The sequence below is a fragment of the Neomonachus schauinslandi genome, chromosome 2 (assembly GCF_002201575.2).
Source record: "Neomonachus schauinslandi chromosome 2, ASM220157v2, whole genome shotgun sequence".
Lineage (NCBI taxonomy): Eukaryota > Metazoa > Chordata > Mammalia > Carnivora > Phocidae > Neomonachus > Neomonachus schauinslandi.
The window spans coordinates 139,706,397-139,733,631 of NC_058404.1; the positions used below are offsets into that span (position 1 = coordinate 139,706,397).

Here is a 27,235-nt window from a genome sequence, read left to right on the forward strand (position 1 = left end):
TTCCTATTGAATTTCCAGCATTGGAGGAAAAAAGTTTTGAGGCAAAGGTTGAAAATGTGCTGATTGGTACTAACTGCATTTGATAAGGTACTACAATATTGAGATGAGCTCAGAAAAGAACTTACTGGTAAATAAGAGTAAATAACTGTTGGTTTAAGCCACTGTGTTTGGAGTGGCTTGTTACACAGCATTATTGTGGCAATAGTTGACAGATATAGAACCTAAAATCTACATTTGTTTTAATCCAACAGCACTATGGTCCTCTTTCCCTTTATAAATATCGGCCAGTCTCTATACTGGGTGTTACGAGGAATACAAAAGAAAAGGGAAAATTTAGCTTACAGAATTATTGATATTTGTGGGTCTTATTTTTAGATGAAGTGATTTGAAATATAATATTTATTGAAAGGGAAGTTAATACTTTAAAAATATCAATAATTTTATAAACACAAACCGCTTTACATTACCTACAGATCTTTCTTGACTTACAATGAGGTTACAGTCAGATAAACTTACCATAAATTGAAAATAACATGTCAAAAATTCATTTAATATATTTAATCTACTGAACATCATAGCGTAGCCGAGCCTACTTTAAGCATGCTCAGAACACTTACTTTAGCCTACAGTTGGACAAAATGATGTAACACAAAGCTTATTGTATAATAAAGTGTTGCATATGTATGTCATTTATTGACTACTGTACTGAAAGTGAAATAGAGAATGGCTGTATGAGCACAGAGTGCTTGAAAGTACATCAGTTCTTTAGCCTTACGATTGCGCGGCTGACTGGGAGCTACGGCTGCTGCCGCCCAGCATCATGAGAGCATTGTACTGCGTCTTGCTAGCCCAAGAAAAGATCAAAACTCAAAATTTGAAGTATAGTTTCTACTGAATGCATATTGCTTTCACACCATGATAAAGTCCAAAACTGTAAGTTGAACAATCATAAATTGGGAACTGTTTATATTTTTAAGTAGGCTCTGGCATCCTTACTACAAGACATTTTAAATATTGAAGCGTTGATAAAAACTGAATAATTCAATATTAAATTATGTTATACTTATGGGTTTTGCCTGTCAGTGAAAGAACAATAAATATTCTTGTATTTATTTTAATTGCTGGTTAATGCACCTCTGAACAAATTAAGACATCCCAGAGTTGAACTGAACCAATATGGCCAGTGTGATTAGTTTGGTTTAAATCACTACCGGAGTCTTAATTCTATGAAGAGACCTCATAAATTCTAGCATGGTACAAGCCAACAAGGTTGCAGTGCCAGGGTTAATGTTTATGCCTGTGTCCTGGCTCAGTACATTATCCCCAAATGAAGACCAACCTAAAAGCAGTCCAAACATGAGACGGGCTGCCAGAGTAGATTTCCAGCATTATAGCAACTTGTATATATTTATTCACCTCAGTTGTCTGATTGAGAAAGAGTATCTATATCTATAAAGGGCAAGTACCTGGCACACAATGGTACCGTAAATTGTCATAAAATGAGAGTATGAACATGATTATTATGTGGCCAAGAAGTTCACCATCTGACAGATACAACAACAAAGGCCACACCTTGTATTTACTTAGGGAAATTTTGTGCACAATCTCAAATTATTTTTTTACCCTCCCTCCCTCTGGTAGCCCATCCTTCCAGAAAGAAAAACAAAATTGAAATATGGGCACTAATCAGAACAGGAGAGGAAAATCCTCACTGTTACTGGGAACCCATGTAAGACTTTCAAATTTCAATTGTGTCAAACATTCCAAGTTTAATATAAATGTTTTAAAATACTTTCACACTGCATGCATTTAAACATATACAGAAGGTTCATCCAGTAAAACTAAATGATTTCTTGTCCCTCAGTGAGTTTTCCACTTTGAGTCACGAACCTCGTAAGCTTCATGATCCTCTCAACAGGGAGACCTTACCACATGCCACAGATTATATTTTTTCTTTCTTTCTTTTATAGCTGGAAAAAAAAATTTCTGTTTCCATTTCTTAACTTGCAATTTTATTCCCTATGCCAAACCAGACCTTTGGCTGTCCTTTATCTAAAAATATAAGTTTTCCTAGTATTAAGGACTTTTAAAAATTTTCCAGAAGAAGAGGTTTGTTATTTTTACTTAGTTTTTGGTTTTGTTTGCTGAAAAATGAGATATATGGAGACACACTATTTTTAAAGGCTCACTTTAATTTGTTGGATGATGACCAACCTAAAATACGTACTGTTAATATGGAATATGAAAACTCAGGAGACATTTCTAGATCAAAGACATCAGGCATTAGTAAGAGTAAACTAAACCAACTCTTGGAGTAGGATTTGCTTCTGTAGGATTCTCTTGTGACAAAAATCCCTTGTTAATACCTTCTAGATCAATCAAAATATTAAAGCCAAGGTTATTTACATCCGTCAAATGCAGTGAGACCCACTGACATCAGGGCTATGAATTCTGGGTTTCACTTGCCCAGAAGTTCACAAGCAGTAACAATAAGCTATTAGCATATTTCCCACAGACAGGACAGGGGATGACTGAATATTTAACCAGTGCCAAAACATCAGAATGTACCTCTTCTACTTAAGAATGGAATCTGTCAGCTCCTAAATTTTATGTATTTTCAAGCAGTTAGCACAGTTTACTGTCTGAAAACCATCACGTCACCACTCTTCTTTTTTTTTTTTAAGATTTATTTATTTATTTTAGGGAGACAGAGAAAGAGGGAGCTGGGGGAGGGGCAGCAGGAAAGGGAGAGAGAGAAGCCTGGAGCAAACTCCCTGCTGAGCATGGCATCAGATGCAGGGCTCCATCCCAGGACCCTGAGATCACAACCTGAGCCGAAATCAAGAGTCGGCCATTCAACTGACTGAGCCACCAAGGCGCCCCACGTCACTGCTGTTCTTATAGCCAATTGCTTCATAAATGTTAAGTTAAAGGATAATTTTGTACATCTAACCATAATTGGCAGACAGGGATAGTGTGTTCCATGTGTATTTTATCATTGACCCAAGAGGGGAGATCAAAAGGAGGGAGGGAAACCACTGCTCACTTTTTTGGCATACAATAATTGGCTGTTTTGTAAAAAAGTAGATGAATCCAGAAAGCATGCATTCAGTTATTGGGAGAATCTGATGTCATCCCATCAAGAGAAACTGTTCAAGTTTCTATGGTATCTTACATCTGCAAGCCACAGCATTATTTCCATCAGCTGTTAATGCTGCTACTAAAATTAGGGCCAGGAACTCCATCCATGGCTGAAGTGACTTAAGTGGGTTTGGAAATAACATTTGTTCATGCTCTCTTTATAAGGTTATGGTTTGGGTAAGTATGGTATGTTGAAGGAGCTCATTTGTGGGATTTATTTCTACATAAGTAACTGTAGCCAAGTTCAAGGGGTATGATGCCTATTTGAGATTTCTCAATTCTACTTCAGTGGGTTGGAATACCCTGATCCAGTTTGGCTCAGAGATAATATTTCCTCTGGACTGGAGTTGTAAAGAAAGCAATTTAAAATGCATAAACACAGTGCCTAAGCCATGCAGTATATCCACCACCCAGCAGGGCATTCACACTAAGCACTGCCTCACTTCCTAACTACTCAGCTGAAGTCCTCTCTCCCTTCCCAACTATTAATATTCATGTGAATTTGTACCAGTGGGGTCCAGGCAGAATAAAAAGCATCATATTGGAACATCATAGAATAACCTGAAATTTCTAAGACCAAATTTCCCCCAGAACATGCTTTACAAAATGAAGAATCAGAAATTTTTATTTTGTCTTAATTTTTGGTGTAGTAAAAAAATATGTTTATATATATAACTGGATGTCAGGAAACCTGAGTTTTAGCTTTGGCTCAGACAACAAATAATTAGGTAATTTAACCAGTATATATATATGTGTTCACTATGTGATGATCATAGTAGTAGATGCCAGAATGTAGAGGAAATTCCTAGTTGTTGCTCTTACAAGTCTACAGTCTGGTGGTGGAAGCTAAATGAATATTTCATTTTGGCAGGTAAGAACATTATCAGTCTATAGGCCCTATCAGTAAAGAGGAATAGTTAAAGCAGCTATTATTTTAGCTGTGATTTTATGATTTGGTGTAAAAAATATATCTCACAAGTCAAAAGTTTTCACAACAAACCATATATTGAGCACTCTGCACTGCACTTTATATGCATGCTGTCTCTTAATTCCCGCAAGGACACCATGAGGCAAGATACTAATGCAGACATGTTATATGCTTGGCCCAAGGTCACACAGCTGGTAAGTGGCAGACCCAGAATTGGGATGCCAGTCTGTGAGCCTCCAAAGGCCATGCTCTTACAACTGATGTAACACTTCAAAATAGGAGTAAACTAAGACTGTCCATCAGAGATATGATTAAGATGGAAATATAACCGACAAGATAAAAAGTCATGATGCGTTTTCAGGATGAAACTGATGTGTTGAAGGGAAGATTGAGAGGAATCATCTCTAGATCACATCTGTTTAGAGATTAAGTACAGATATGTACTATTATATTCCATAATTTATAGTTTTCTTATTAAATAATAATCAAGAGAAGAACGTGAGCTGGAATGTGGTGGTTGGGAATCATAAAACATGTTTTTATCTGCATACATTTATTGCTGGCTGGCTGACGAGGAAACCATGCGACAATCCACAGAGGCCCCAGCAGGGTGTCCTGGAAAGAGAGTGGCCTAGGAGCCCGACTCCTGCCAATGACTCTGCATGGCATCGGGAACTCATTTCCTTGAACTAGTATTCAGTGCTTCTATCTGAAAAGTGAAGACAGTGGATCTGGTCCAGTTTTTAGCTTTTTGTGTCTGTTTCCAAAGGAATTAAGCTCCATGATATAGTCTGACTTTGGAAGTAGAAAGCCCAATATCCACTTATATATAAAGTATATATATATATATATATATATATATATATATATATATTAGACTTCGGTTTTTGCTTCCTATTAGAAATACTTTTTCTGTCTCTAACCCTCACTGGAACACACACACCCTTTCTCTCTCTCTCCCCCTCACTATTTTTCTCTCTTACCTGCCTAATCTCCAGTCATTCTTTCAGGTCTCAACTTAGAAATCCCTCTGTTAGGCAAGCTTTCACTGACTCCCAAAGTCTTGGTTAAGTGTTCTCCTGACTCTATAAAAGAACTCTGTGCTTCCTCTGTCACTGAGATGTTGTGAGGGTTGGATTCAATAATACACGTACAGTGCTTCTATCATGCTCGGCTCATAAAAGTACTCAGTAACTATTAGCTAACATAATCGTCACCATTATCATCATGATTATCAAGCTTATGACACTATGTCTAATTAGTCTCTTTGAATCTCTGTGTCATCTACTAGGTGTTAGGTTTAGCAGGGACCATAATGGTCTGACCTACTGTTGCATCACCAGCAGCTTAGCACAGTGAATGACAAGAGTAGGTAAATATGTCTTAATTAATGTTAAATAACACATAGCAGTTTACATAAGGAGACTCTCATTTGTGTAACAAAGCAAGTTAAGCCTGTGAACACTTATATTCTAAGGGAACAGAATGAAACCTGCAATTGAAATAATTATGTTATGAGGGTTATAATCAAATTATGAACTAAATTTTATGGAGACATAAAAAAAGAAGTAATTGATCTTGTCTGGGAGGTGAAGTACACAACACTTGAGTTGAGCCTTGTAGAACCAGAGTGATTTCAGCAGGCAGCAGAGGTGTGAGAGAAGGGTTATATCACACAGGAGAAAAATGGTATAAATAAAAACACAAGGTGGGAAACTGCCGCATGTGTTTCTATTACTGACTTACTAGATCCCTGGGAGGGTGCACTGGGGGTCAGAGAGAAGGTTATTGGAGAGCAAAGGGCGATGACAATGGGAAGACAGTTTAGACTTTTAAATGTCTTAAATGTCATGCTATTATATCCTGTTATGGAGCTTTCAAAACACTTTTCCTCATCTCTTAGTCACCGCTCAACACCATGTAATCTGTATCTCGACTTTTATGAAAAGCTAGTTAAGCATTCACCACAGCTATTCACTTGGGATTCTATTTTGACTTTCTGTTTAACATTTCCTCTTTTCCAGCCTCCACCTCCATTTCTGAAACACCTCTCAAATTCAAATAATTATGCTCACTCTCTGCTGCTGAGTTCAAGTCATTAAAATATTACCTACCTGATCTCTTATTTGCAATAGATCATTCAGATCACTTCCAGTTACTTCTGAAACATTAAACACTGATCTGATCTATTGTTTCTAATCTAAATCTTATTTTAATCTACGAGAACCACTATTTATTTTTAAAATAATGTTTTCTGTGCTTGCTTTGGCAGTACCTAAAGTTGGAACAATACAGAGACTATTAGCCCCTGCACAAGAATAACATGCAAATTCATGAAGCATTAAAATAATAATAATAATAACTGTTATTATTATTATTTTGTGAGAAGAAAGTATTGTAGCAATGTTCCACATGCTAAAAGATTCTACATTTCTCTTTTATACTACTCTATTGAGAGCTTGATCAGTGAGGTCATACTCAGTGGCTAAATTGTCATGAATCTGGTGAATAAAATCAAACTGCTAAGAAAAACACTTTGAAAACCTGTGTGGCTCAGTCAGTTGAGCACCCAACTCTTGATTTCGGCTCAGGTCATGATCTCAGGGTCTCGAGATCCAGCCCTGTGTCAGACTCTGCACTCAGCGAGGAGTCTGCTTGTTCCTCTCCCTCTGCTCCCCCCCCCACCCCGAATCTCTCTCTCAGATAAATATATAAAATATTTTAAAGTTTAAGTGAACAATACTTTATAAAACAAATATTCTCACAAATATAGTTTGCCTTAAAAAACATTTCTAATCTCCAGGTTATAAATCAATATTCTTTTAATCTATTTATACCTTTTTTCATTATTAAAGAAAAAGGTCTTAGAGAAGTGAGTAAAAATTCACTTCCTGATAAGATTCAAAATAAATATCGATTATTTTATTAGAGGTTGCAAAATCATGATTTTCCAATTCTATTATTCCATCAACATCTACCAGTAAGAATTCTTCTCAAAGAACATTATTTATTTTATTATTTATTTATTTATTTATTTATTTAACAGAGAGAGAGAGAGAGTACAAGCAGGCGGAGTAGCTGGTAGAGGGAGAGGGAGAAGCAGGCTCCCCGATGTGGGGCTGGATCCCAGGACCCTGGGATCATGACCGGAGCCCAAGGCAGATGCTTAACAAACTGAGCCACCCAGGCGCCCCAAAAAACTTGCCTTTACTAGCTAGCACTAGGTAGTTTCAAATTCATTTCATAAAGGAAAAGCAGGTTAAATTTTTATTTTTAGTTTTTTGCTTTTGAATAAGGTAGTTAATGAATTGAGTTTTGTTGGTTTTCTCTCTTATGCTATGAATTTAATGGACTTTTACATAACATTTTTTTCCCCTAATAAATTGTATTCAATGTTCTTTTTGATGCTTAAATTTTACTATCTTTGATTGTTGAGATCCTCTTCATTTTGGCTTCTATGGCCTTTTGAGATAATTCATTTTCTTTGATAGCTTGCGTTTTGGCCTCCCCCAGATCTTAGTTCATCTTCTATAACTTGGCTTAGACTTAGAAATAGTCATTCTTCTGGTGCTTTTATGGAAATAAATAAATATAGACCATAATTCAGGTAATAGATATGCTCATTGCTATTATTATTGCTTTTCAGCAGACAAAACCATGAAATGAGCTGGTGGTGGTTGTTATTTTTGTCAATTCATGCAGGTATTTCCAATTCAAATTGAATTACGTGATTTTTGTTTATTTCTTTGTTTTCATACCTATCTCTCTTTTCTCCTCTTAAAATAAAATTTTTTTTTGTGCTAACACATTAATGTAATTGCTTTCTTAGTTCTGATTGTCTACAAAACAGAACCGGAAGGAGATTACCTATTAAGGGTTTATTTATTGGAAGATGCAAACCCAAACACAAGACACGTCGAATGCGGGTAAAAGGGAATTGAGGCAGAGGAAGAAGCCTAGTCATGTAAGAAACCTTCCAATCAGGCTTTCATAAATGACTGGCCTCAGAATAGTCCTCAGTGGGGGAAAAGGAAGTGAGAAGAATTTATTTTCAGGCTCCTCCTAACTCCTGGCGCACTGGTCAAAGTTTGTCTCAAGAGTTGTTAATGGCCCTACACTTCCATATGTGTTGCCTGGAATTATCCAGGAAGCCTAGGGACACCAAATCCCACACTCTATTAGGCCACATATCATCTGAGTACACAGCACTTGGAGGAGCTAGAGCATCTTTGGGTCTGATCAGGTCAGGCCTGTGCACTGGAGCTGATGTGGCTCCCGCCATGGCAGACATGATGAAGCCCAAACCCTCATTCAGGAGTCCAAGACAACTGGGCAGTATTTGGATAGGAGGCCGTGGTAGCAGCAGCTGGGGCTCTCTCCTGAGCAAGCAGGCAGATGCCGAAGAGTCCACAATGGTAGAACCCTAAATGTTTTCACATTAAAACTGAATTTAAATCTTTAAGCCAAATTATATAGTTTCATTAAAAAAAATGAATGGAAGAAAAAAATAATCATGTTATTTATCTTATTTTTAAGTTATCTGCGGAAATTCATAAATTGGGTCCTATACAGTTTCTTATTCACTTCATCCTAACACACACACACACTAAAATTAATGGTATCAATAATATTTCTAAAAATTAGATTAATGAATGAAACGTAAGTCTTTTGAAGCTCAGTTTTGAATATATTTCACCAAGGATATAGAGTCAAAATACTGGGCATAAAAGTCAATTACAATAAGTATTTTCTTCATGTATATATCTTGCCAATTTGACATATAATTGGTTCATTCATTTCAGTTTGGTTCAGTGTTTTAGGAATAGATATATTTTTCCATTTTGAAGTAATTTATTTTTGGAGTATGAAAATTATATATGTTCCCAAGGTGAGAATTACATAAGAAGACATATTTAGAGAAGTTCTGTTCTAGAAGTTAACTGCCTTCTTTATCATATACTCTTTCTCATTTAATTAACCATTTAATTATAACACTGATTTATCCTTCCAAAATTTCTTTTTACAAATACATATCTATATTTATATTTCACTACCACTTACACAAAATACAATTTACTTTTAAAAACTGTTTTGCATTTTGATTTTTTTTTTTTTTTACTTAATATAGCCAGTCATTTCAGGTCAGTATATACAAAACTTCCTCATTCCTTTCAATGTCTGCATAGTATTTTCAACTTAATTTTAAAGAAGACTAAACCAGAGGTACTGTAGCTCCTTACTCTTTATTCTCCAGAGCCAGTACATTTTTGGGCACCCTGATTTAACTCATAGCGTAATTAAAGAAATGCTATAGTGAGTATTTCAGTGTTAAAATCGGAATGTTTGCAAATACTTCCTCCTTTTCTCAGGTCATCTTATTAGAACACTTAATCTCTCTGGAAACCTTGCTATGGACTGAATGTTGATGTCCCCCTAAATTCATATACTGAAGTCCTAATCCCTGGTGTGATGGCATTAGAAGGTGGGGCCATTGGGAGGTAATTAGATTCACTTGAAGTCAGGACGGTAGTGTCCTTATAACAGGAGGAAAAGAGACCAGAGCTCACTTTCTCCCCACCATATAAGGACATAGCAAGAAGGCAGCCACTGCAAGCCAGGAGAGGGATCTCAACAGAACCAAATTGGCCAGCACCTTATTTTAGACTTCCTAGCTTGCAGAACTGTGAGAAATAAATATCTGTTGTTTAAGCCACCCAGTCTATGATATTTTGTTATAGCATCTCAAGCCGATTAAGATAAACTTCAACATCATTCACCCATTGCCAGATTTAAATAACATAAATAACTTAAGAACATCTATGGCATGCAGTTAAGTGGATTTATTTGACCTGAGATTTGTTGTTGTTGTTTTCAGCCAAAGCTTCAGCAGCTTTCTTTTACCTCGCATAGCAAATGAGAAGGAGTAATCTTCTCTGGAACAATCCAAGGGCAGGCCTCTCAGTACCTCTCATCAACTCTGTTCGGAAAGTCTCCGCAATGGGCTTGTTTAGCCTTCCCACATAGACTTGGATCTCATAGACTTCAGCCTTTTTCAATCTGAGCAGAATAGAGAAGAAAAAATTAGGGCATATCTGGCAGAGCAAAATACTATGATTATCTTTTTTTAATCAGGAAAAAAATTACTTCCCCATAGTCTCTTAACTCTAGCTCTTTAGAAATGTTATCAAATTATTTTCTAAACATAATTTTTTTACTTTTGTTAAGTTTTTTATTTTAATTCCAGTGTAGTTAACATACAGTGCTATATTAGTTTCAGGTGTACAATATAATGATTCTATTCACCAATCAGTGCACATAATAATAAATATACTCTTTTATCTCCATCACCTATTTCACCCATGCCCCACTCACCTCCCCTCTGGCAAGGACTAGTTTGTTCTCTATTGTTATGAGTCTGTTTCTCAGTTTGTCTCTATTTCTCTCCTTTTTGCCCCTTGTTTGTTTGTTTTGTTTCTTAAATCCCACATATAAGTGAAATCATATGGTAATTGTCTTTTTCTGACTGACTTATTTTGGTTGGCATCATACCTTCTAGATCCATCCATGTCATTGCAAATGGCAAGATTTCATGCCTTTTTATGGCTGGATAATATTGCTTGTATATATATATATGTATACCAGTTCTTCTTTATCCATTCATCTAACCATGGACATTTGGACTGCTTCCATTATTTGGCTATTGTAAATAGTGCTGCAATAAACATAGAGATCTAAGTATCTCTTCAAATTAGTGTTTTTGTATTCTTTGGGTAAATACCCAGTAGTGGAATTACCTGATTGTAGGCTAGTTCAATTTTTAAATTTTTGAGAAACCTCCATACTGTTTTCCAAACTGGCTGCATCAGTTTGCATTCTCACCAATAGTGCAAGAGGGTTCCTTTTTCTCCACATCCTTGCCAACACTTGTTGTTTCTTGTGTTTTTTATTTTAGCCATTCTGGCAGGCATGAGGTGATATCTCATTGGGTTTTGATTTGCATTTCTCTGATGATGAGTGATGTTGAACATCTTTTCATGTGTCTGCTGGCCATCTGTATGTCTTTTTTTGCAGAAATGTCTGTTCATGTCTTCTGTCCATTTTTTAAAAGATTTTATTTATGTATCTGAGAGAGAGAGAGAGCATGAGCCAGAGGAGGGGTAGAAGCAGACTCCCCTCTGAGCAAGGATTCCTGATGCCAGGCTTGATCCTGGGATTCTGGCATCACAATCTGAGCCAAAAGTAGATGCTTAACTGACTGAGCCACCCAGGTGCCCTCCCCTCCCACTTTTTTTTTTTTTTTTTAAGATTTTATTTGTCTTCTTGCCCATATTTAATTGGATTATTTTGGGGGCATTGCGTCATTTAAGTTCTTTATATGTTTTTGATACTAACCTTTCATCAGATATGTCATTTACAAATATCTTCTCCCATTTAGTAGGCTGTTTTTTAGTTTGGTTGATTGTTTCCTTTGTTGTGTAGAAGCTTTTTATTTTGATATAGTCCCAATAGTTTATTTTTGCTTTTATTTCCCTTGCCTCAGGAAACACGCTTAGAAAAATATTGCTACAGCCAACGTTAGAGAAATTATTGCCTGTGCTCTCTTCTAGAATTTTTATGGTTTCAGGTCTCACAATTAGGTTTTTAATTCATTTTGAGTTAATTTGGTGAGTGGTTAAGAAAGTGGTCCCATTTCATTCTTTTGCATGTAGCTGTCCAGTTTCCCAACACCATTTGTTGAAGAGACTGTCTTTTTCCCCATCACATATTCCTGCCTCTTCTGTCGAAGATTAATTGACCTTAAAATTGTGGGGTTTTTTTCTGGGCCTTTCTGTCCCGTTCCATTTTTCTGTGTGTCTGTTTTTGTGCCAGTACCATATTGTTTTGGTTACTACAGCTTTGTCGTGTAACTTGAGATCTGGAATTGTGATACCTCCAGCTTTGTTTTTCTTTTTCAAGATTGTTTTGGCTATTTGGGGTCTGTGTGATGCTATACAAATTTTAGGATTGTTTGTTCTAGTTCTGTGAAAAATGCTATTGGTATTTTGATAAGGATTGAATTAAATCTGTAGATTGCTTTGGGTAGTATGGACATTTTGGCAATATTTGTTCTCCCAATCCATGAATATGGATTATCTTTCAGTTTGTTTGTGCCATCTTCAATTTCTTTTATCAATGTTTGATAGTTTTAGAGTAAAGGTTTTTCAACTCCTTGGTTAAGTTTATTTCTAAGTATTTTATTGTTTTTGGTGCAATTATAACTGGGTTTGCTTTCTTAATTTCTCTTTCTGTTGCTTCATTATTAGTGTATAGAAATGCCATGGATTTCTGTAAATTGGTTTTGTATCCTGCAAAACTATGAATTAATTTTTCAGTTCTAATAGTATTTTGGTGGAGTCTTTAGGGTTTTCTGTGTAGAGTATCAGGCTATCTACAAATAATGAAAGTTCCACTTCTTTCCTTTTTTTTTTTTTTTTTTGTCTGATTGCTGTGGCTAGGACTTCCAGTACTTTGTTGAATAAAAGTGGTGAGAGTGACTATCATTGCCTTATTCCCAAGCTTAAGGGGAAAACTCAGGTTTTCACCATTGAGTATGAGGTCAACTGTGAGTTTTTCATATATGACCTTTAGTATGTTGAGGTATGTTCTCTCTAACCTACTTTGTCGAGGATTTTTGTCATGTATGGATGTTGTACTTTGTCAAATATTTTTTCTGCATCTACTGAAATGATTGTATGGTTTTTATCCTTTCTTTTATTAATGTGATATATCACATTGATTGATTTGTGAATATTGAATAACCCTCGCATCCAGGGAATAAATCCCACTTGATTGTGGTGAATGATTTTTTTAATGTATTGTTGGATTCAGTTTGGTAATATTTTGTTGAGGATTTTTTCATCTATGTTCATCAAAGGTATTGGCCTGTAGTTTTTGGTTTTTTTGTTTGTTCGTTTTGTAGTATCTTTATCCGGTTTTGGTATCAGGTAATGCAGGCCTTGTAGAATGAATTTGAAAGTTTTCCTTCTATTTTTTTGGAATAGTTTGAGAAGAATAGGCATTAACTCTTCTTTATTTTTAAAAAATTTGAAGAAGATTTTATTTATTTATTTGTTTGTTTGTTTATTTATTTATTTAGAGAGAACGTGAGTGAGATAAAGGACAGAGGGAGAGGGAGGGAAAGAATCCCAAGCAGACTCTGCACTGAGCTCAGAGCCCAGCTCGGGGACCCTGAAATCATGACCTGAGCTGAAATCAAGAGTCAGATGCTCAACCAACTGAGCCACCCAGGTGTGCCAGTAGTAGCTCTTCTTTAAATGTTTCAGAGAATTCATCTGGGAAGCCATCTGGTCCTGGGCTTTTTTGTTTGTTGGGAGTTTTATGATTACTGATTCAATTTCGCTGCTGGTAATCAGTCTGTTCAAATTTTCTATTTCTTCCTGACTTAATTTTGGAAGGTTGTATGTTTTAGGAATTTATCCATTTCTTCTAGGTTGTCCAATTTGTTGGTGTATAATTTTTCATAATATTCTCATAATCCTTTGTATTTCTGTATTGTCGGTTGTTATTTCTCCTCTTTCATTTTTGATTTTGTTTATTTGAGTCCTCTCTTTTTTTTTTTTATGACTCTGGCTAAAGGTTTATCAATTTTGTTGATCTTTTCAAAGAATCAGCTCCTGGTTTCATTGATCTATTCTATTAGTTTTTTTAGTTTCTTTTTTTTTAAAAGATTTTATTTATTTATATGACAGAGAGAGACAGTGAGAACAGGAACACAAGCAGGGGGAGTGGGAGAGGGAGAAGCAGGCTTCCCGCTGAGCAGGGAGCCTGATGTGGGACTTGATCCCAGGACCCTGGGATCATGACCTGAGCCGGAGGCAGATGCTTAACGACTGAGCCACCCAGGTGCCCAGTTTTTTTAGTTTCTATTTCATTTATTTATGCTCTAATCTTTATTATTTCCTTCCTTCTATTGGTTTTGGGTCTTGTTTGTTCTTCTTTTTCTAGCTCTGTTAGGTGTAGGGTTAGGTTGTTTATTTGAGATTTTTCTTGCTTCTTGAGGTAGGCCTGTATTGCTATAAACTTCCCTCTTAGAAGAGCTTTTGCTGTCTCCCAAAGATTTTGGACCATTGTGTTTCTTATTCATTTGTTTCCATGTATTTTTTTATTTCCTCTTTGATTTCTTCGTTGACCCATTCATTGTTTAGCAGCATGTGATTTGGCCTCCTTATATTTGTGTTCTTTCCAGGTTTTTTTCTGGTGATTGATTTCTAGTTTTATAGTGTTGTGGTCAGAAAAGATGCATGGAATGATTTTGATCTTTTTGAATTTGTTGATATGTGTTTTGTGGTCTAAAACATAATCTATTCTGGAGAATGTTTCTTGTGCATTAGAAAAGAATGTGTATTCTACCTTTTTAGGATGAAATGTTCTGAATATATCTGTTAAATCCATCTAGTCCAATGTGTCATTTGAAGCCACTATTTGGATGATCTATCCATTGATGTAAGTGGGGTATTAAAGTCCCCTACTACTATTGTATTACTACTGAATACTTTCTTTATGCTTGTTATTAACTGCTTTAAATATTTGGGAGCTCCCATGTTGGGTGCATATTTACAATTGTTATACTTCTTGTTGAATTGTCCCCTCAATGATTATATAGTGTCCTTCTTTGTCTCTCATTATAATCTTTGTTTTAAAGTCTGTTTTGTCCAGTATAAGTATTGCTACCCTGACTTACTTTTGACATCCATTTTGCATGATAAATACTCCTCCATTTCTTCACTTTCAATCTGCATGTGTCTTTAGGTCTGAAATGAGGTCTATTGTAGGCAGTATATAGATGAATCTTGCTTTTTTATCCATTCTGTCACCCTATGTCTTTTGATTGGAGTATTTAGTCAGTTTACATTCAAAGTAATTATTGGTAGGTATGCATTTATTGACATTTTGTTATTCATTTTATGGTCATTTTTATTTGTTCCCTTCTTTCACTGTTAGTTGTCTTTCTTTAGTGATATACTTGGATTCCTTTTTACAGATATACTTATTTTTACTGCCTTTCTGCTTCTTACTTTCTTTACTCTTGTTCATGATTTTTCCACTCAGAGTCCCTTTTAACATTTCTTGTAGGGCTGGTTTATTGGTCATAAATCCCTTTAATTTTTGTTTGTCTGAGAAACTCTTTATGTCTCCTTCTATTCTGAATGATAACCTTGCTGGATAGAGTATTCTTGGCTGCATTTTTTCCTTTCAGCACTTTGACTATATCATGTCACTCTCTTCTGGCCTACAAGATTTCTGCTGAAAAATCACCTGATAGCATTATGGGATTTCCTTTATATGTAACTGCTTTCTTTTCTCTTACTGCTTTTAAAATTCTGTCTTTATCATTACTTTTTGCCATTCTAATTACCGTGTGTCTTCATGTGGTCCTCCTTGGGTTCATTTTCTTGGGGAATCTCTGTGTCTCCTGGTTCTGGATTTCTGTTTCTTTCCCCAGATTCAGGAAGTTTTTGGCTACTATTTATTCAAATAAATTTTCTGCCCCCTTTTCTTTCTCTTCTCCTTCTGGGATGCCTATAGTGTGAATGTTATGATGCTTGATGGTGTCACTGATTTCTATAAGTCCAGTCTTTTGCATAATATTTTTTCTCTCACTTGCTCAGCTTGATTACTGTCCATTACTCTGTCCTCTAGGTGACTGATTCATTCTTCTGCTTTTTCTAGTCTACTATTTATGCCATCTAGTGTATTTTTAATTTCATTTATTGTGTTCTTAATCTCTGATTGGTTCTTTTATATCTCATTGTTAAGGTCTTACTAATTTCCATCACTTTTTTCTCAAGTCCAGAGAGTATCTTTATGATCATTACTTTAAAATTTCTGTCAAGGATATTAATTATATCTGTTTTCCTTAGGTCTCTTGCTATGGCTTTGTCCTGTTCTTTCATTTGGGACACTTTCCTCTGTTTCCTCATTTTGTCTAACTTTCTGTGTCTGTTTCTTTGTGTTAAGAAAGACAGCCATGTCTACTGCACTGGAAAGTAGTGGCCTTATGAAGAAGAGGTCCTTTAGTGCCCTGCTATGTAGCATCCCCTGTTCATCAGAACCTGGTGCTTCAGGGGTGTCTCCTATGTGTGTTGCATGTGCCCTTCTGTTGTGGCTGAGCCAATTTTTCCTTCAGTTCAGTCATCTGCAATGGTTCTTTGCCTGTTGTGGGTAGTGATTGGTTCCTGTGGTGTTAATGGGCCAGTCTGGTGACTCCTTGGGCTTGAGTTTGGTCGGACCAGGTGGTTGCCAGAGATGTAGTAGCACCACACTGCCATGCATTTTCTTTCTATTTTCCCCTGAGAAGCTTTCTTCGGTGTGTGGGGTCTGCAGTCAGACCACTTGTCTGCCTCCAGCCCACTTCTGGGACCCACATCTGACTGGTGTGTGTGGTTATCTTTCCTTCTCTCTGAAGCAGAAGTCACTTTGGAGTGGCACTGGCCACTGTAAGGGTTGCTTACACACTTCCAGGCCTGTGGCACAGCCCTGCATGAGCTCCCAGAGAGTATTGCAGAGGGCAGATCCACTGAAGCACAGCACTGGGGGGCAGTGGGGGGGGGGTGTGCAGTGGTGCTAGCAAGCTTTATGTGCCCTGGGGTCTCTGTGCAAGGGGCCCTTCAGTGCCAGAGCTGCAGTGGGCTATCCAGAGGAGTAGATTGGTGGGAGCACAGTGCAGGGGGGATGGGGGACATTGCTAGCAAGTTAGATAACATGTCCCTTGGGTGGCCCTGTGTTTACACTGTGCGGTGGGGAAGGAAATGGTGCCTGTCAGTTTCTTTGTTCCTGGAGGAGTTCCCCAATAATTTCTGTCCCTCTGGGACCTGATTTGAGATTAGCAAATAACTCTCCCTCCTGTATGAGCTAGCACCTTTCAAACTGCTGCTTCTATGCTGTATCTCTGTGGGTTGCTAGTTGTGCTGTCTCTTTGAAGGTGGGCAATCAGTTTCCTCTGGTCCTCCTGACTCTCCCAGAGCCAAGCCTACTGATTTTTAAAAATTCCAGGGTTTAAGTCTCATGGGTTGTAAGAACTCATGGAATTCTGCCCCTCTGGTTTTTAAAGCCAAATGTTATAGTGATTTGTCTTCTTTGTAGGGCAGGCTCTCCATTTTGGGAGTCTGTTTCACTCCCCTCTTTGTGTCCACAGAGTCCCTCCCTCCCATGGACAGATGGACAGTCCCATGAGTCTGCTTACTTCCTGTCTCTTGGCCCTTCCTACACTCTTCAGTGTGGCCTCTTTTCTACATTTAGCTGTGGAGCTTGTTCTGCCTGTCTTCAGGTCATTCTCTGGGTTATTTACACTGATGTGAGTTTCATGTAATTGTATTTGTGGGACCAGGTATACCTAGGGTGCTCCCACTCTGCATCTTCCCCCGAACATAAATTTTTAAGCAAAGCTATTTGGTTTTGTTATAAGATCAATGAAAAAAAGATTATTGTTACTCATCCCTCCCCCCCCCATTGTCAAAATGTTTCCATACCCTATTTTGAAATGTCTTTGATGAGCAGAAGGCTTTAATGACACAGATAATTTGGAGTAGACAGTGTTTTACTATTTTTAATATAATTTTACTGTTATTCATACACTAGTTCTATTAATCTACCTTTACTACAGGACATATCCAAACATTTAATTTGCGAAGATGTTTTCTTTTTTTTTTTTTAAGATTTTATTTATTTGACAGAGAGAGACACAGCGAGAGAGGGAACACAAGCAGGGGGAGTGGGAGAGGCAGAAGCAGGCATCCCGCGGAGCAGAGAGCCTGATGTGGGGCTCGATCCCAGGATGCTGGGATCATGACCTGAGCCAAAGGCAGACGCTTAACAACTGAGCCACCCAGGTGCCCCGCGAAGATGTTTTCTAATATCAAAGATGTACCATAGTGAGAATTGAAGAGGTAGTTTTTTGAATATCTGTTCATGGTTTTCCATTATTCCTCACATGACAAAATATCCATCTAAGCCTCTGCCCTCTCTCCATGCTTTATTTTTATTAGCTTTTCCACACAGAAGAGAGGGAATTGTGATTTGTCAGACAATGAGAAAAGCATTAGGCCAGGTTTTTAAATGGGAAGGTTTATTGTGACTTAAAGATAGGATCTTGTGCTCCACACATGATTTGCCAGTGCCTTGCCTCCATTCATGCAGGCCAGGTTAACCTCCTACCTCTCTGTTCAGGTTCTTCTGTTTGAGACTAGGTAGATACAGCATCTGACTGTCCAGAGTAGATGACCAGGATAACAATCCCAGAACAATCCATGATGGAGTAAAAGACTGAGGTCTTTCTCCAAAGCAAACATCTTGGGCAAGTACTAGGAACTTAACCTTATATTTATAATAAATTAGGTACTTTGTGTCTCTTTGATATTTTCCTTCTGTCTTTAAAATTCAACAGTGAAAAGTGAGTGTATTTGGGCAGTACATTTGAGCACTAACACTTGGTACAGAAAATTCTATAATGCCATTCTTTACTTTTTGTGTCCATAGAACACCTTCTTCTACTTCCATCATTACCACAGAGCATCTACGAACATCTTTTTAAACTCTAGAGATCCAGACTCTGATCAGGTGATAACAGATTCTAGACCCAGATAGGCTGAGTTAAAAATCTCTAATCTATAGCTTACAAACTGTGTGGTCCTGAGCAGCAAGTTGCCCTTGGTTACCTCGTCTGTACACTGACAATTATAAAAATATAATAATAATAATATAACAACATAATATAAAATACTATATTATTATACTTATACAATAACAATTATATTAATCTTAATCCTATGTAGTAGGACCTAAAGAATATGAATATATATAAATATATACATACATAATATATATCTCATACATATCATATGTATAAAACAGTCCTGGCTTATGAATTGAAAATTCTGGTTTAAAGGTTTTCATTAATTTGTCTTTATAATCTCTATAATTTATTTCATGGCATTGAAAGTTGCAAGAGGGTAGCTGGTGCTATCTCAAAAATACAGTTGAAATATTTTTTTAAAAAGCATACATACATATATATGGAAATGGGAATATTTGATAATAATATGATAATGCAATAGAAAATGTGAGTTAAATCAGACAATTAAAAATACTTTGTGAAGAAGGACAGGCAAAATAACATAGATATTCTTTGATCTGTCATAGTTTAAATGCAGATGTATTTAAAAGTCAGAAGTTAAGCTCTCAAGGTCCTTTGCAAGGCTCTAATTCCATCATACAAAGGAAATGTTCCTTTTTGAAATGTTCCAATTTTGAGATTAATGCATGCACATTTTCTATCAAGATATACACAGAGAAAGAAAGTTAGGTAGACATACATTGTTTAATTCAGATTTGCCTACTTACAGATGGTAACATTCTGTGCAATAATAATGCTCTCAAAACCATTTGCAAATTTGTCCAGCACAACTCTGCCTTTAATGATGAAGTTTCCACAGCGGCAGATGGCAGAGTGAGCAGTGAAGGATGCTGCCGACCCACCAGGGTTATGTCTGTCACTAAAGCGATCTGGCTCCAAAAGCCGAAGTCTGTTGAGGTCATACTGGCTATTGCTCCATTGGAATGACTTGATTGATCGCATTTGTGGTTATTCCATAAATGATGACCTTCTAGAAGGGGTCCTGGCAGTTTCATCCTGCTGTAGGAGAATGATATAGAGAAACACACAGTATCTGCAGTCTATCGACATATCATAGAAACAAAGGGGCAATTTATGGAACTTAAAAAAAAAAACATTCACTGGATGTTGCTGTTCCCTTCTTGTGTCTCAATGGTTAAGTAGCTTGTCAAAACAGCTGCAGTACTACTTTTAATATTGTCACATTTAGAGAGGGAAAAGGAAATGAGAACAAGATAAAATATATTTTTAAATGAATTTTTTAAAAATCAAGGATTATTATTTTAATGAGAGCATATAAACTTGAATTGAAATCCAGTTATTCTTTAAGCACCTAAAATCGGCAGAGAGTGTAGATAAAAGAAAATAAATTTAAAAACTTCAGTGACCAAGTGAACCGTTAGTATATTGTGGAGAAAATTATATGCTATTCCATGGGAAGTTTAACCCAATAAAATACCACTTATGAAGTATATTATATTGAAATCATCAAGTTCCATTTATAATGTGATATTATTGGACTCATTTATCATATAGCAAGTATGGGAGTGTACTTTTCAAAACTGAATTTATTGAATAGGGAGCAAGATGGCGGAGGACTAGGAGACCTGGATTTCGTCTCCTCTCAGGAATTCAGCTGGATAGGGATCAAACCATTCTGAACACCTACAAACTCAACAGGAGATCGAAGAAAAGAAGAGCAACAACTCTCTCATCAGAAAAGCGACCACTTTCTGGAAGGTAGGACGTGCGGAGAAGTGAATCCGAGGCGATATTCGGGAGGATAGACGGCGGGGGAGGGGCCTCCGGCGGCCGCTTCTGGCAAGTGATAGAGCCGCGGAGCACAAAATCGGAACTTTTAAGTCTGCTCCGCCGAGGGACGTCACTCTGGTGGCTAAGCGGGGGGTGGAACCCTCCGGGACAGTGTGGTCTCAGGACCCACGGGTCACAGAAAGACTGGGGGTGCCTGAGTGTGGCAGAGCTCCCAGGTATCGGAGCAGGGAGGCCGGCTGCAGAGGCGGAGCCCAGGCGCGGGCTCTCAGCTCGGGGTTGCCATAAACCGTGATCCGCGGCACAGTCGGGCCCCTGCTCCTCCAGCAGGGACCCAACAAGCGGCAGATCCGGGGACACTCACCTTCCTCCCCCGGGAGGAGCCGCGCGGGAGTGCACCGCAGGGATCTGCTGGGTTTGGAGACTCCACCCGGGGTCGGGTGCCAGAGATAGAAACGCGCGGTCACAGGCCGGGTGAGCACGGAGTGCGGCTGGAGACCGGGGAGACGGGAGTGACTGACGGCTTTTCTCTGGGGGCTCACTGAGAAGCGGGACCCCGAGTTCTCGGCTCCTCCGGGGCGGAGATTGGGAGGCCGCCATTTTCACTCTCCGCCTCCAAAGCTGTACGGAAAGCTCGCAGGGAACAAAAGCCCCGGAGAGCAAACCCCAGCAGATTACTTAGCTGGGAGGGGGCAAGGGCGGGGCAATTCTGCCTCCGGCAAAGACATTTGGAAACCACGGCAACAGGCCCCTCCCCAGAAGATCAGCGAGAACAGCCAGCCAAGACCAAGTTTACCCATCAATGAGAACGGCAGAACTCCAGCTCTAGGGGACTACTGCACATAGAATTCATGGCTTTTTTACCATGATTCTGTAGTCTTTCAAAGTTAATTTTTTTTTAACTGTCTTTTTTTCTTTTTTTATTCTTTTTGAATTTTTCTTTTTCCCTTTTTCAACCAACATCTTATCAATCCCTTTTTTTTTAAAAAAAAAAACATTTTTATTTTTCATTTTTAGAGTCATATTCTATCCCTTCATAGTAGTTACCCATATTTTTGGCTTATATATATAAGTTGTTCTCTCTTTAAAATTTTGAGATAGTTTCTTCTAACAGATCAAAATATACCCTAAATCTCTAGTATATGGTGTTTTCTGTTCCCCTGCCTGATCACATCCTCTCCCTTTTTTTTTTCTTTTTTTAAATCCTCTTCTTTCTTTTTTCAAACAACTTCTTATCAATTCCTTTTATAAAATTTTTTATAATTTCCATCTTTACAGTCATATTCCATCCCTTCATCATATCAACCCTTATTTTTGTACATATATAAGTTTTTCTTTCTTTAAAATTTTGGGAGGCACTTTCTTCTAAAAGACCAAAATACACCCCAAATCTAGTGTGTGGCACTGATCATATTTGATCACATTCTGGTTTTTTTGTTGTTGTTTTGTTTTGTTTGTTTTTGTTTTTATCTTTATCTTTTTCTTTTTTTTCTTTTTCTTTTTTCTCTCTTTCCCTTTCTTTTCCCACTGCTTCAGGTTTTTTCTGATTTGTTTAGAGTATATTTTCTGGGGACGTTGTTACTCTGCTAGCATTTTGTTCTCTCATTAATCTATTCTCCTCTGCACAAAATGACAAGACGGAAAAAATCACCTCAACAAAAAGAACAAGAGGTAGTACCGACTGCCAGGGACCTACTCAATACGGACATTAGTACAATGTCAGATCTAGAGTTCAGAATCATCACTTTAAAGATACTAGCTGGGCTTGAAAAAAATATGGAAGTTATTAGAGAAACCCTTTCTGGAGAAGTAAAAGAACTAAAATCTAACCAAGTACAATCAAAAAGGCTATTAATGAGGTGCAATAAAAAATGGGGGCACTAACTGCTAGGATAAATGAGGCAGAAGAGAGAATCAGTAATATAGAAGACCAAATGATGGAAAATAAAGAAGCTGAGAAAAAGAGAGATAAACAACTACTGGATCACGAGGGCAGAATTCGAGAGATAAGCGATACCATAAGATGAAACAACATTAGAATAATTGGGATCCCAGAAGAAGAAGAAACAGAGAGAGGGGCAGAAGGTATAATGGAGCAAATTATAGCAGAGAACTTCCCTAATTTGGGGAAGGAAACAGGCATGAAAATCCAGGAAGCACAGAGAACCCCTCTCAAAATCAATAAAAATAGGTCAACACCCCGACATCTAATAGTAAAACTTACGAGTCTCATAGACAAAGAGAAAATCCTGAAAGCAGCTCGGGAGAAGAGATATGTAACCTACAAGGGTAGAAACATTAGATTGGCAACAGACCTATCCACAGAGACCTGGCAGGCCAGAAAGGACTGGCAGGATATATTCAGAGCACTAAATGAGAAAAATATGCAGCCAAGAATACTCTATCCAGCTAGGCTGTCATTGAAAATTGAAGGAGAGATAAAAAGCTTCCAGGACAAACAAAAACTAAAGGAATTTGCAAACACAAAACCAGCCCTACAGGAAATCTTGAAAGGAGTCCTCTAAGCAAAGAGAGACCCCAAAAGCAACATAGCCCAGAAAGGAACACAGACAATATACGGTAACAGTCACCTTACAGGCAATACAATGGCACTAAATTCCTATCTTTCAATAGTTACCCTGAATGTAAATGGGCTCAATGCCCCAATCAAAAGACACAGGCTATCAGACTGGATTAAAAAACAAGACCCATCGATATGCTGTCTGCAAGAGACTCATTTTAGACCCAAAGACACCCCCAGATTGAAAGTGAGGGGGTGGAAAACCATTTACCATGCTAATGGACACCAAAAGAAAGCTGGGGTGGCAATCCTTATATCAGACAAATTAGATTTTAAACCAAAGACTGTAATAAGAGATGAGGAAGGACATTATATCCTACTTAAAGGGTCTATCCAACAAGAAGACCTAACAATTGTAAATATCTATGCCCCTAACATGGGAGCAGCCAATTATATAAGGCAATTAATAACAAAAGCAAAGAAACACATCGACAACAATACAATAATAGTGGGGGACTTTAACACCCCCCTCATTGAAATGGACAGATCGTCTAAGCAAAAGATCAACAAGGAAATAAAGACTTTAAATGACACACTGGACCAAATGGACTTCACAGACATATTCAGAACATTCCATCCCAAAGCAACGGAATACACATTCTTCTCTAGTGCCCATGGAACATTCTCCAGAATCGATCACATCCTAGGTCATAAATCAGATCTCAACCGGTACCAAAAGACTGGGATCATTCCCTGCCTATTTTCAGACCACAATGCTTTGAAACTAGAACTCAATCACAAGAGGAAAGTCAGAAAGAACTCAAATACATGGAGGCTAAAGAGCATCCTACTGAAGAATGAATGGGTCAACCAGGAAATAAAGAAGAATTAAAAAAATACATGGAAACCAATGAAAATGAAAACACAACTATTCAAAATCTTTGGGATGCAGCAAAGGCAGTCCTAAGAGGAAAGTATATAGCAATACAAGCCTTTCTCAAGAAACAAGAAAGGTCTCAAGTACACATCCTAACCCTCCACCTAAAGGAGCTGGAGAAAGAACAGCAAATAAAGCCTAAACCCAGCAGGAGAAGAGAAATAATAAAGATCAGAGCAGAAATCAATGAAATAGAAACTAAAAGAACAGTAGAACAGATCAACGAAACTAGGAGCTGGTTCTTTGAAAGAATTAACAAGATTGATAAACCCCTGGCCAGACTTATCAAAAAGAGAAGAGAAATGACCCAAATCAACAAAATCATGAACGAAAGAGGAGTGATCACAACCAACACCAAAGAAATACAAACAATATAAGAACATATTATGAGCAACTATTTGCCAGCAAATTAGAAAACCTGGAAGACATGGATGCATTCCTAGAGATGTATCAACTACCAAAACTGAACCAGGATGAAATAGAAAACCTGAACAGACCTATAACCACTAAGGAAATTGAAGCAGTCATCAAAAATCTCCCAAAAAACAAAAGCCCAGGGCCAGATGGCTTCCCAGGGGAATTCTACCAAACATTTCAAGAAGAATTAATACCTATTCTTCTGAAACTGTTCCAAAAAATAGAAATGGAAGGAAAACTTCCAAACTCATTTTATGAGGCCAGCATTACCTTGATCCCAAAACCAGACAAAGACCCCATCAAAAAGGAGAATTACAGACCAATATCCCTGATGAACATGGATGCAAAAATTCTCACCAAAATACTAGCCAATAGGATCCAACAGTACATTAAAAGGATTATTCACCATGACCAAGTGGGATTTATCCCTGGGCTGCAAGGTTGGTTCAACATCCGCAAATCAATCAATGTGATACAATACATTAACAAAAGAAAGAACAAGAATCATATGATCCTCTCAATAGATGCAGAAAAAGCATTTGACAAAGTACAGCATCCTTTCTTGATCAAAACTCTTCAGAGTATAGGCATAGAGGGTACATACCTCAATATCATAAAAGCCATCTATGAAAAACCTACAGCGAATATCATTCTCAATGGGGAAAAACTGAGAGCTTTCCCCCTAAGGTCAGGAACGCGGCAGGGATGTCCACTATCACCACTGCTATTCAACATAGTATTGGAAGTCCTAGCCACAGCAATCAGACAACAAAAAGAAATCAAAGGCATCCAAATTGGCAAGGAAGAAGTCAAACTCTCACTCTTTGCAGATGATATGATACTTTATGTGGAAAACCCAAAAGACTCCACCCCAAAACTGCTAGAACTCATACAGGAATTCAGTCAAGTGGCAGGATATAAAATCAATGCACAGAAGTCAGTGGCATTCCTATACACCAACAACAAGACAGAAGAAAGAGAAATTAAGGAGTCGATCCCATTTACAATTGCACCCAAAACCATAAGATACCTAGGAATAAATCTAACCAAAGAGACAAAGGATCTGTACTCAGAAAACTATAAAATACTCATGAAAGAAATTGAGGAAGACACAAAGAAATGGAAAAACATTCCATGCTCATGGATTGGAAGAACAAATATTGTGAAGATGTCAATGCTACCTAGAGCAATCTACACATTCAATGCAATCCCCATCAAAATACCATCCACTTTTTTCAAAGAAATGGAACAAATAATCCTAAAATTTGTATGGAACCAGAAAAGACCCCGCATAGCCAGAGGAATGTTGAAAAAGAAAAGCAAAGCCGGCGGCATCACAATTCCGGACTTCCAGCTCTATTACAAAGCTGTCATCATCAAGACAGCATGGTACTGGCACAAAAACAGACACATAGATCAATGGAACAGAATAGAGAGCCCAGAAATGGACCCTCAACTCTATGGTCAACTCATCTTTGACAAAGCAGGAAAGAATGTCCAATGGAACAAAGACAGTCTCTTCAACAAATGGTGTTGGGAAAATTGGATAGCCACATGCAGAAGAATGAAACTGGACCATTTCCTTACACCACACACAAAAATAGACTCCAAATGGTTGAAAGACCTCAATGTGAGACAGGAGTCCATCAAAATCCTAAAGGAGAACACAGGCAGCAACCTCTTTGACCTCAGCCGAAGCAACTTCTTCCTAGAAACATCGCCAAAGGCAAGGGAGGCAAGGGCAAAAATGAACTATTGGGACTTCATCAAGATAAAAAGCTTTTGCAAAGCAAAGGAAACAGTCAACAAAACCAAAAGACAACCAACAGAATGGGAGAAGATATTTGCAAATGACATATCAGATAAAGGGCTAGTATCCAAAATCTATAAAGAACTCATCAAACTCAACACCCAAAGAACAAAGAATCCAATCAAGAAATGGGCAGAAGACATGAAAAGACATTTTTCCAAAGAAGACATCCAAATGGCCAACAGACACATGAAAAAGTGCTCAGTATCGCTCGGCATCAGGGAAATCCAAATCAAAACCTCAATGAGATACCACCTCACACCTGTCAGAATGGCTAAAATTAACAAGTCAGGAAATGACAGATGTTGGCGGGGATGCGGAGAAAGGGGAACCCTCCTACACTGTTGGTGGGAATGCAAGCTGGTGCAGCCACTCTGGAAAACTGTATGGAGGTTCCTCAAAAAGTTGAAAATAGAGCTACCCTATGATCCAGCAATTGCACTACTGGGTATTTACCCCAAAGATACAAAAGTAGGGATCCGAAGGGGTACGTGCACCCCGATGTTTATAGCAGCAATGTCCACAATAGCCAAACTGTGGAAAGAGCCAAGATGTCCATCAACAGATGAATGGATAAAGAAGATCTGGTATATATATACAATGGAATATTATGCAGCCATCAAAAGGAACGAGATCTTGCCATTTGCAACGACGTGGATGGAACTGGAGGGTATTATGTTGAGTGAAATAAGTCAATCAGAGAAAGACAAGTATCATATGATCTCACTGATATGAGGAATTCTTAATCTCAGGAAACAAACTGAGGGTTGCTGGAGTGGGCGGTGGGGTGGGAAGGATGGGGTGACTGGGTGATAGACACTGGGGAGGGTATGTGCTCTGGTAAGCGCTGTGAATTTTGCAAGACTGTTGAATCTCAGATCTGTACCTCTGAAACAAATAACGCAATATATGTTAAGAAAAAAAAAAAAAAAAGAAGAAGAAGAAGGTAGCAGGAGGGGAAGAATGAAGCGGGGGAAATCGGAGGGGTAGACGAACCATGAGAGACGATGGACTCTGAAAAACAAACAGGGTTCTAGAGG

At 37.9% G+C, this 27,235-nt stretch overlaps 1 pseudogene; it reads left to right on the forward strand.

Moving 5' to 3' along the window:
- Positions 1-6,325: 6,325 nt before the first annotated feature.
- On the forward strand, positions 6,326-6,422 carry LOC123324209 (annotated as a pseudogene).
- The last annotated feature ends 20,813 nt before the right edge of the window (positions 6,423-27,235 follow it).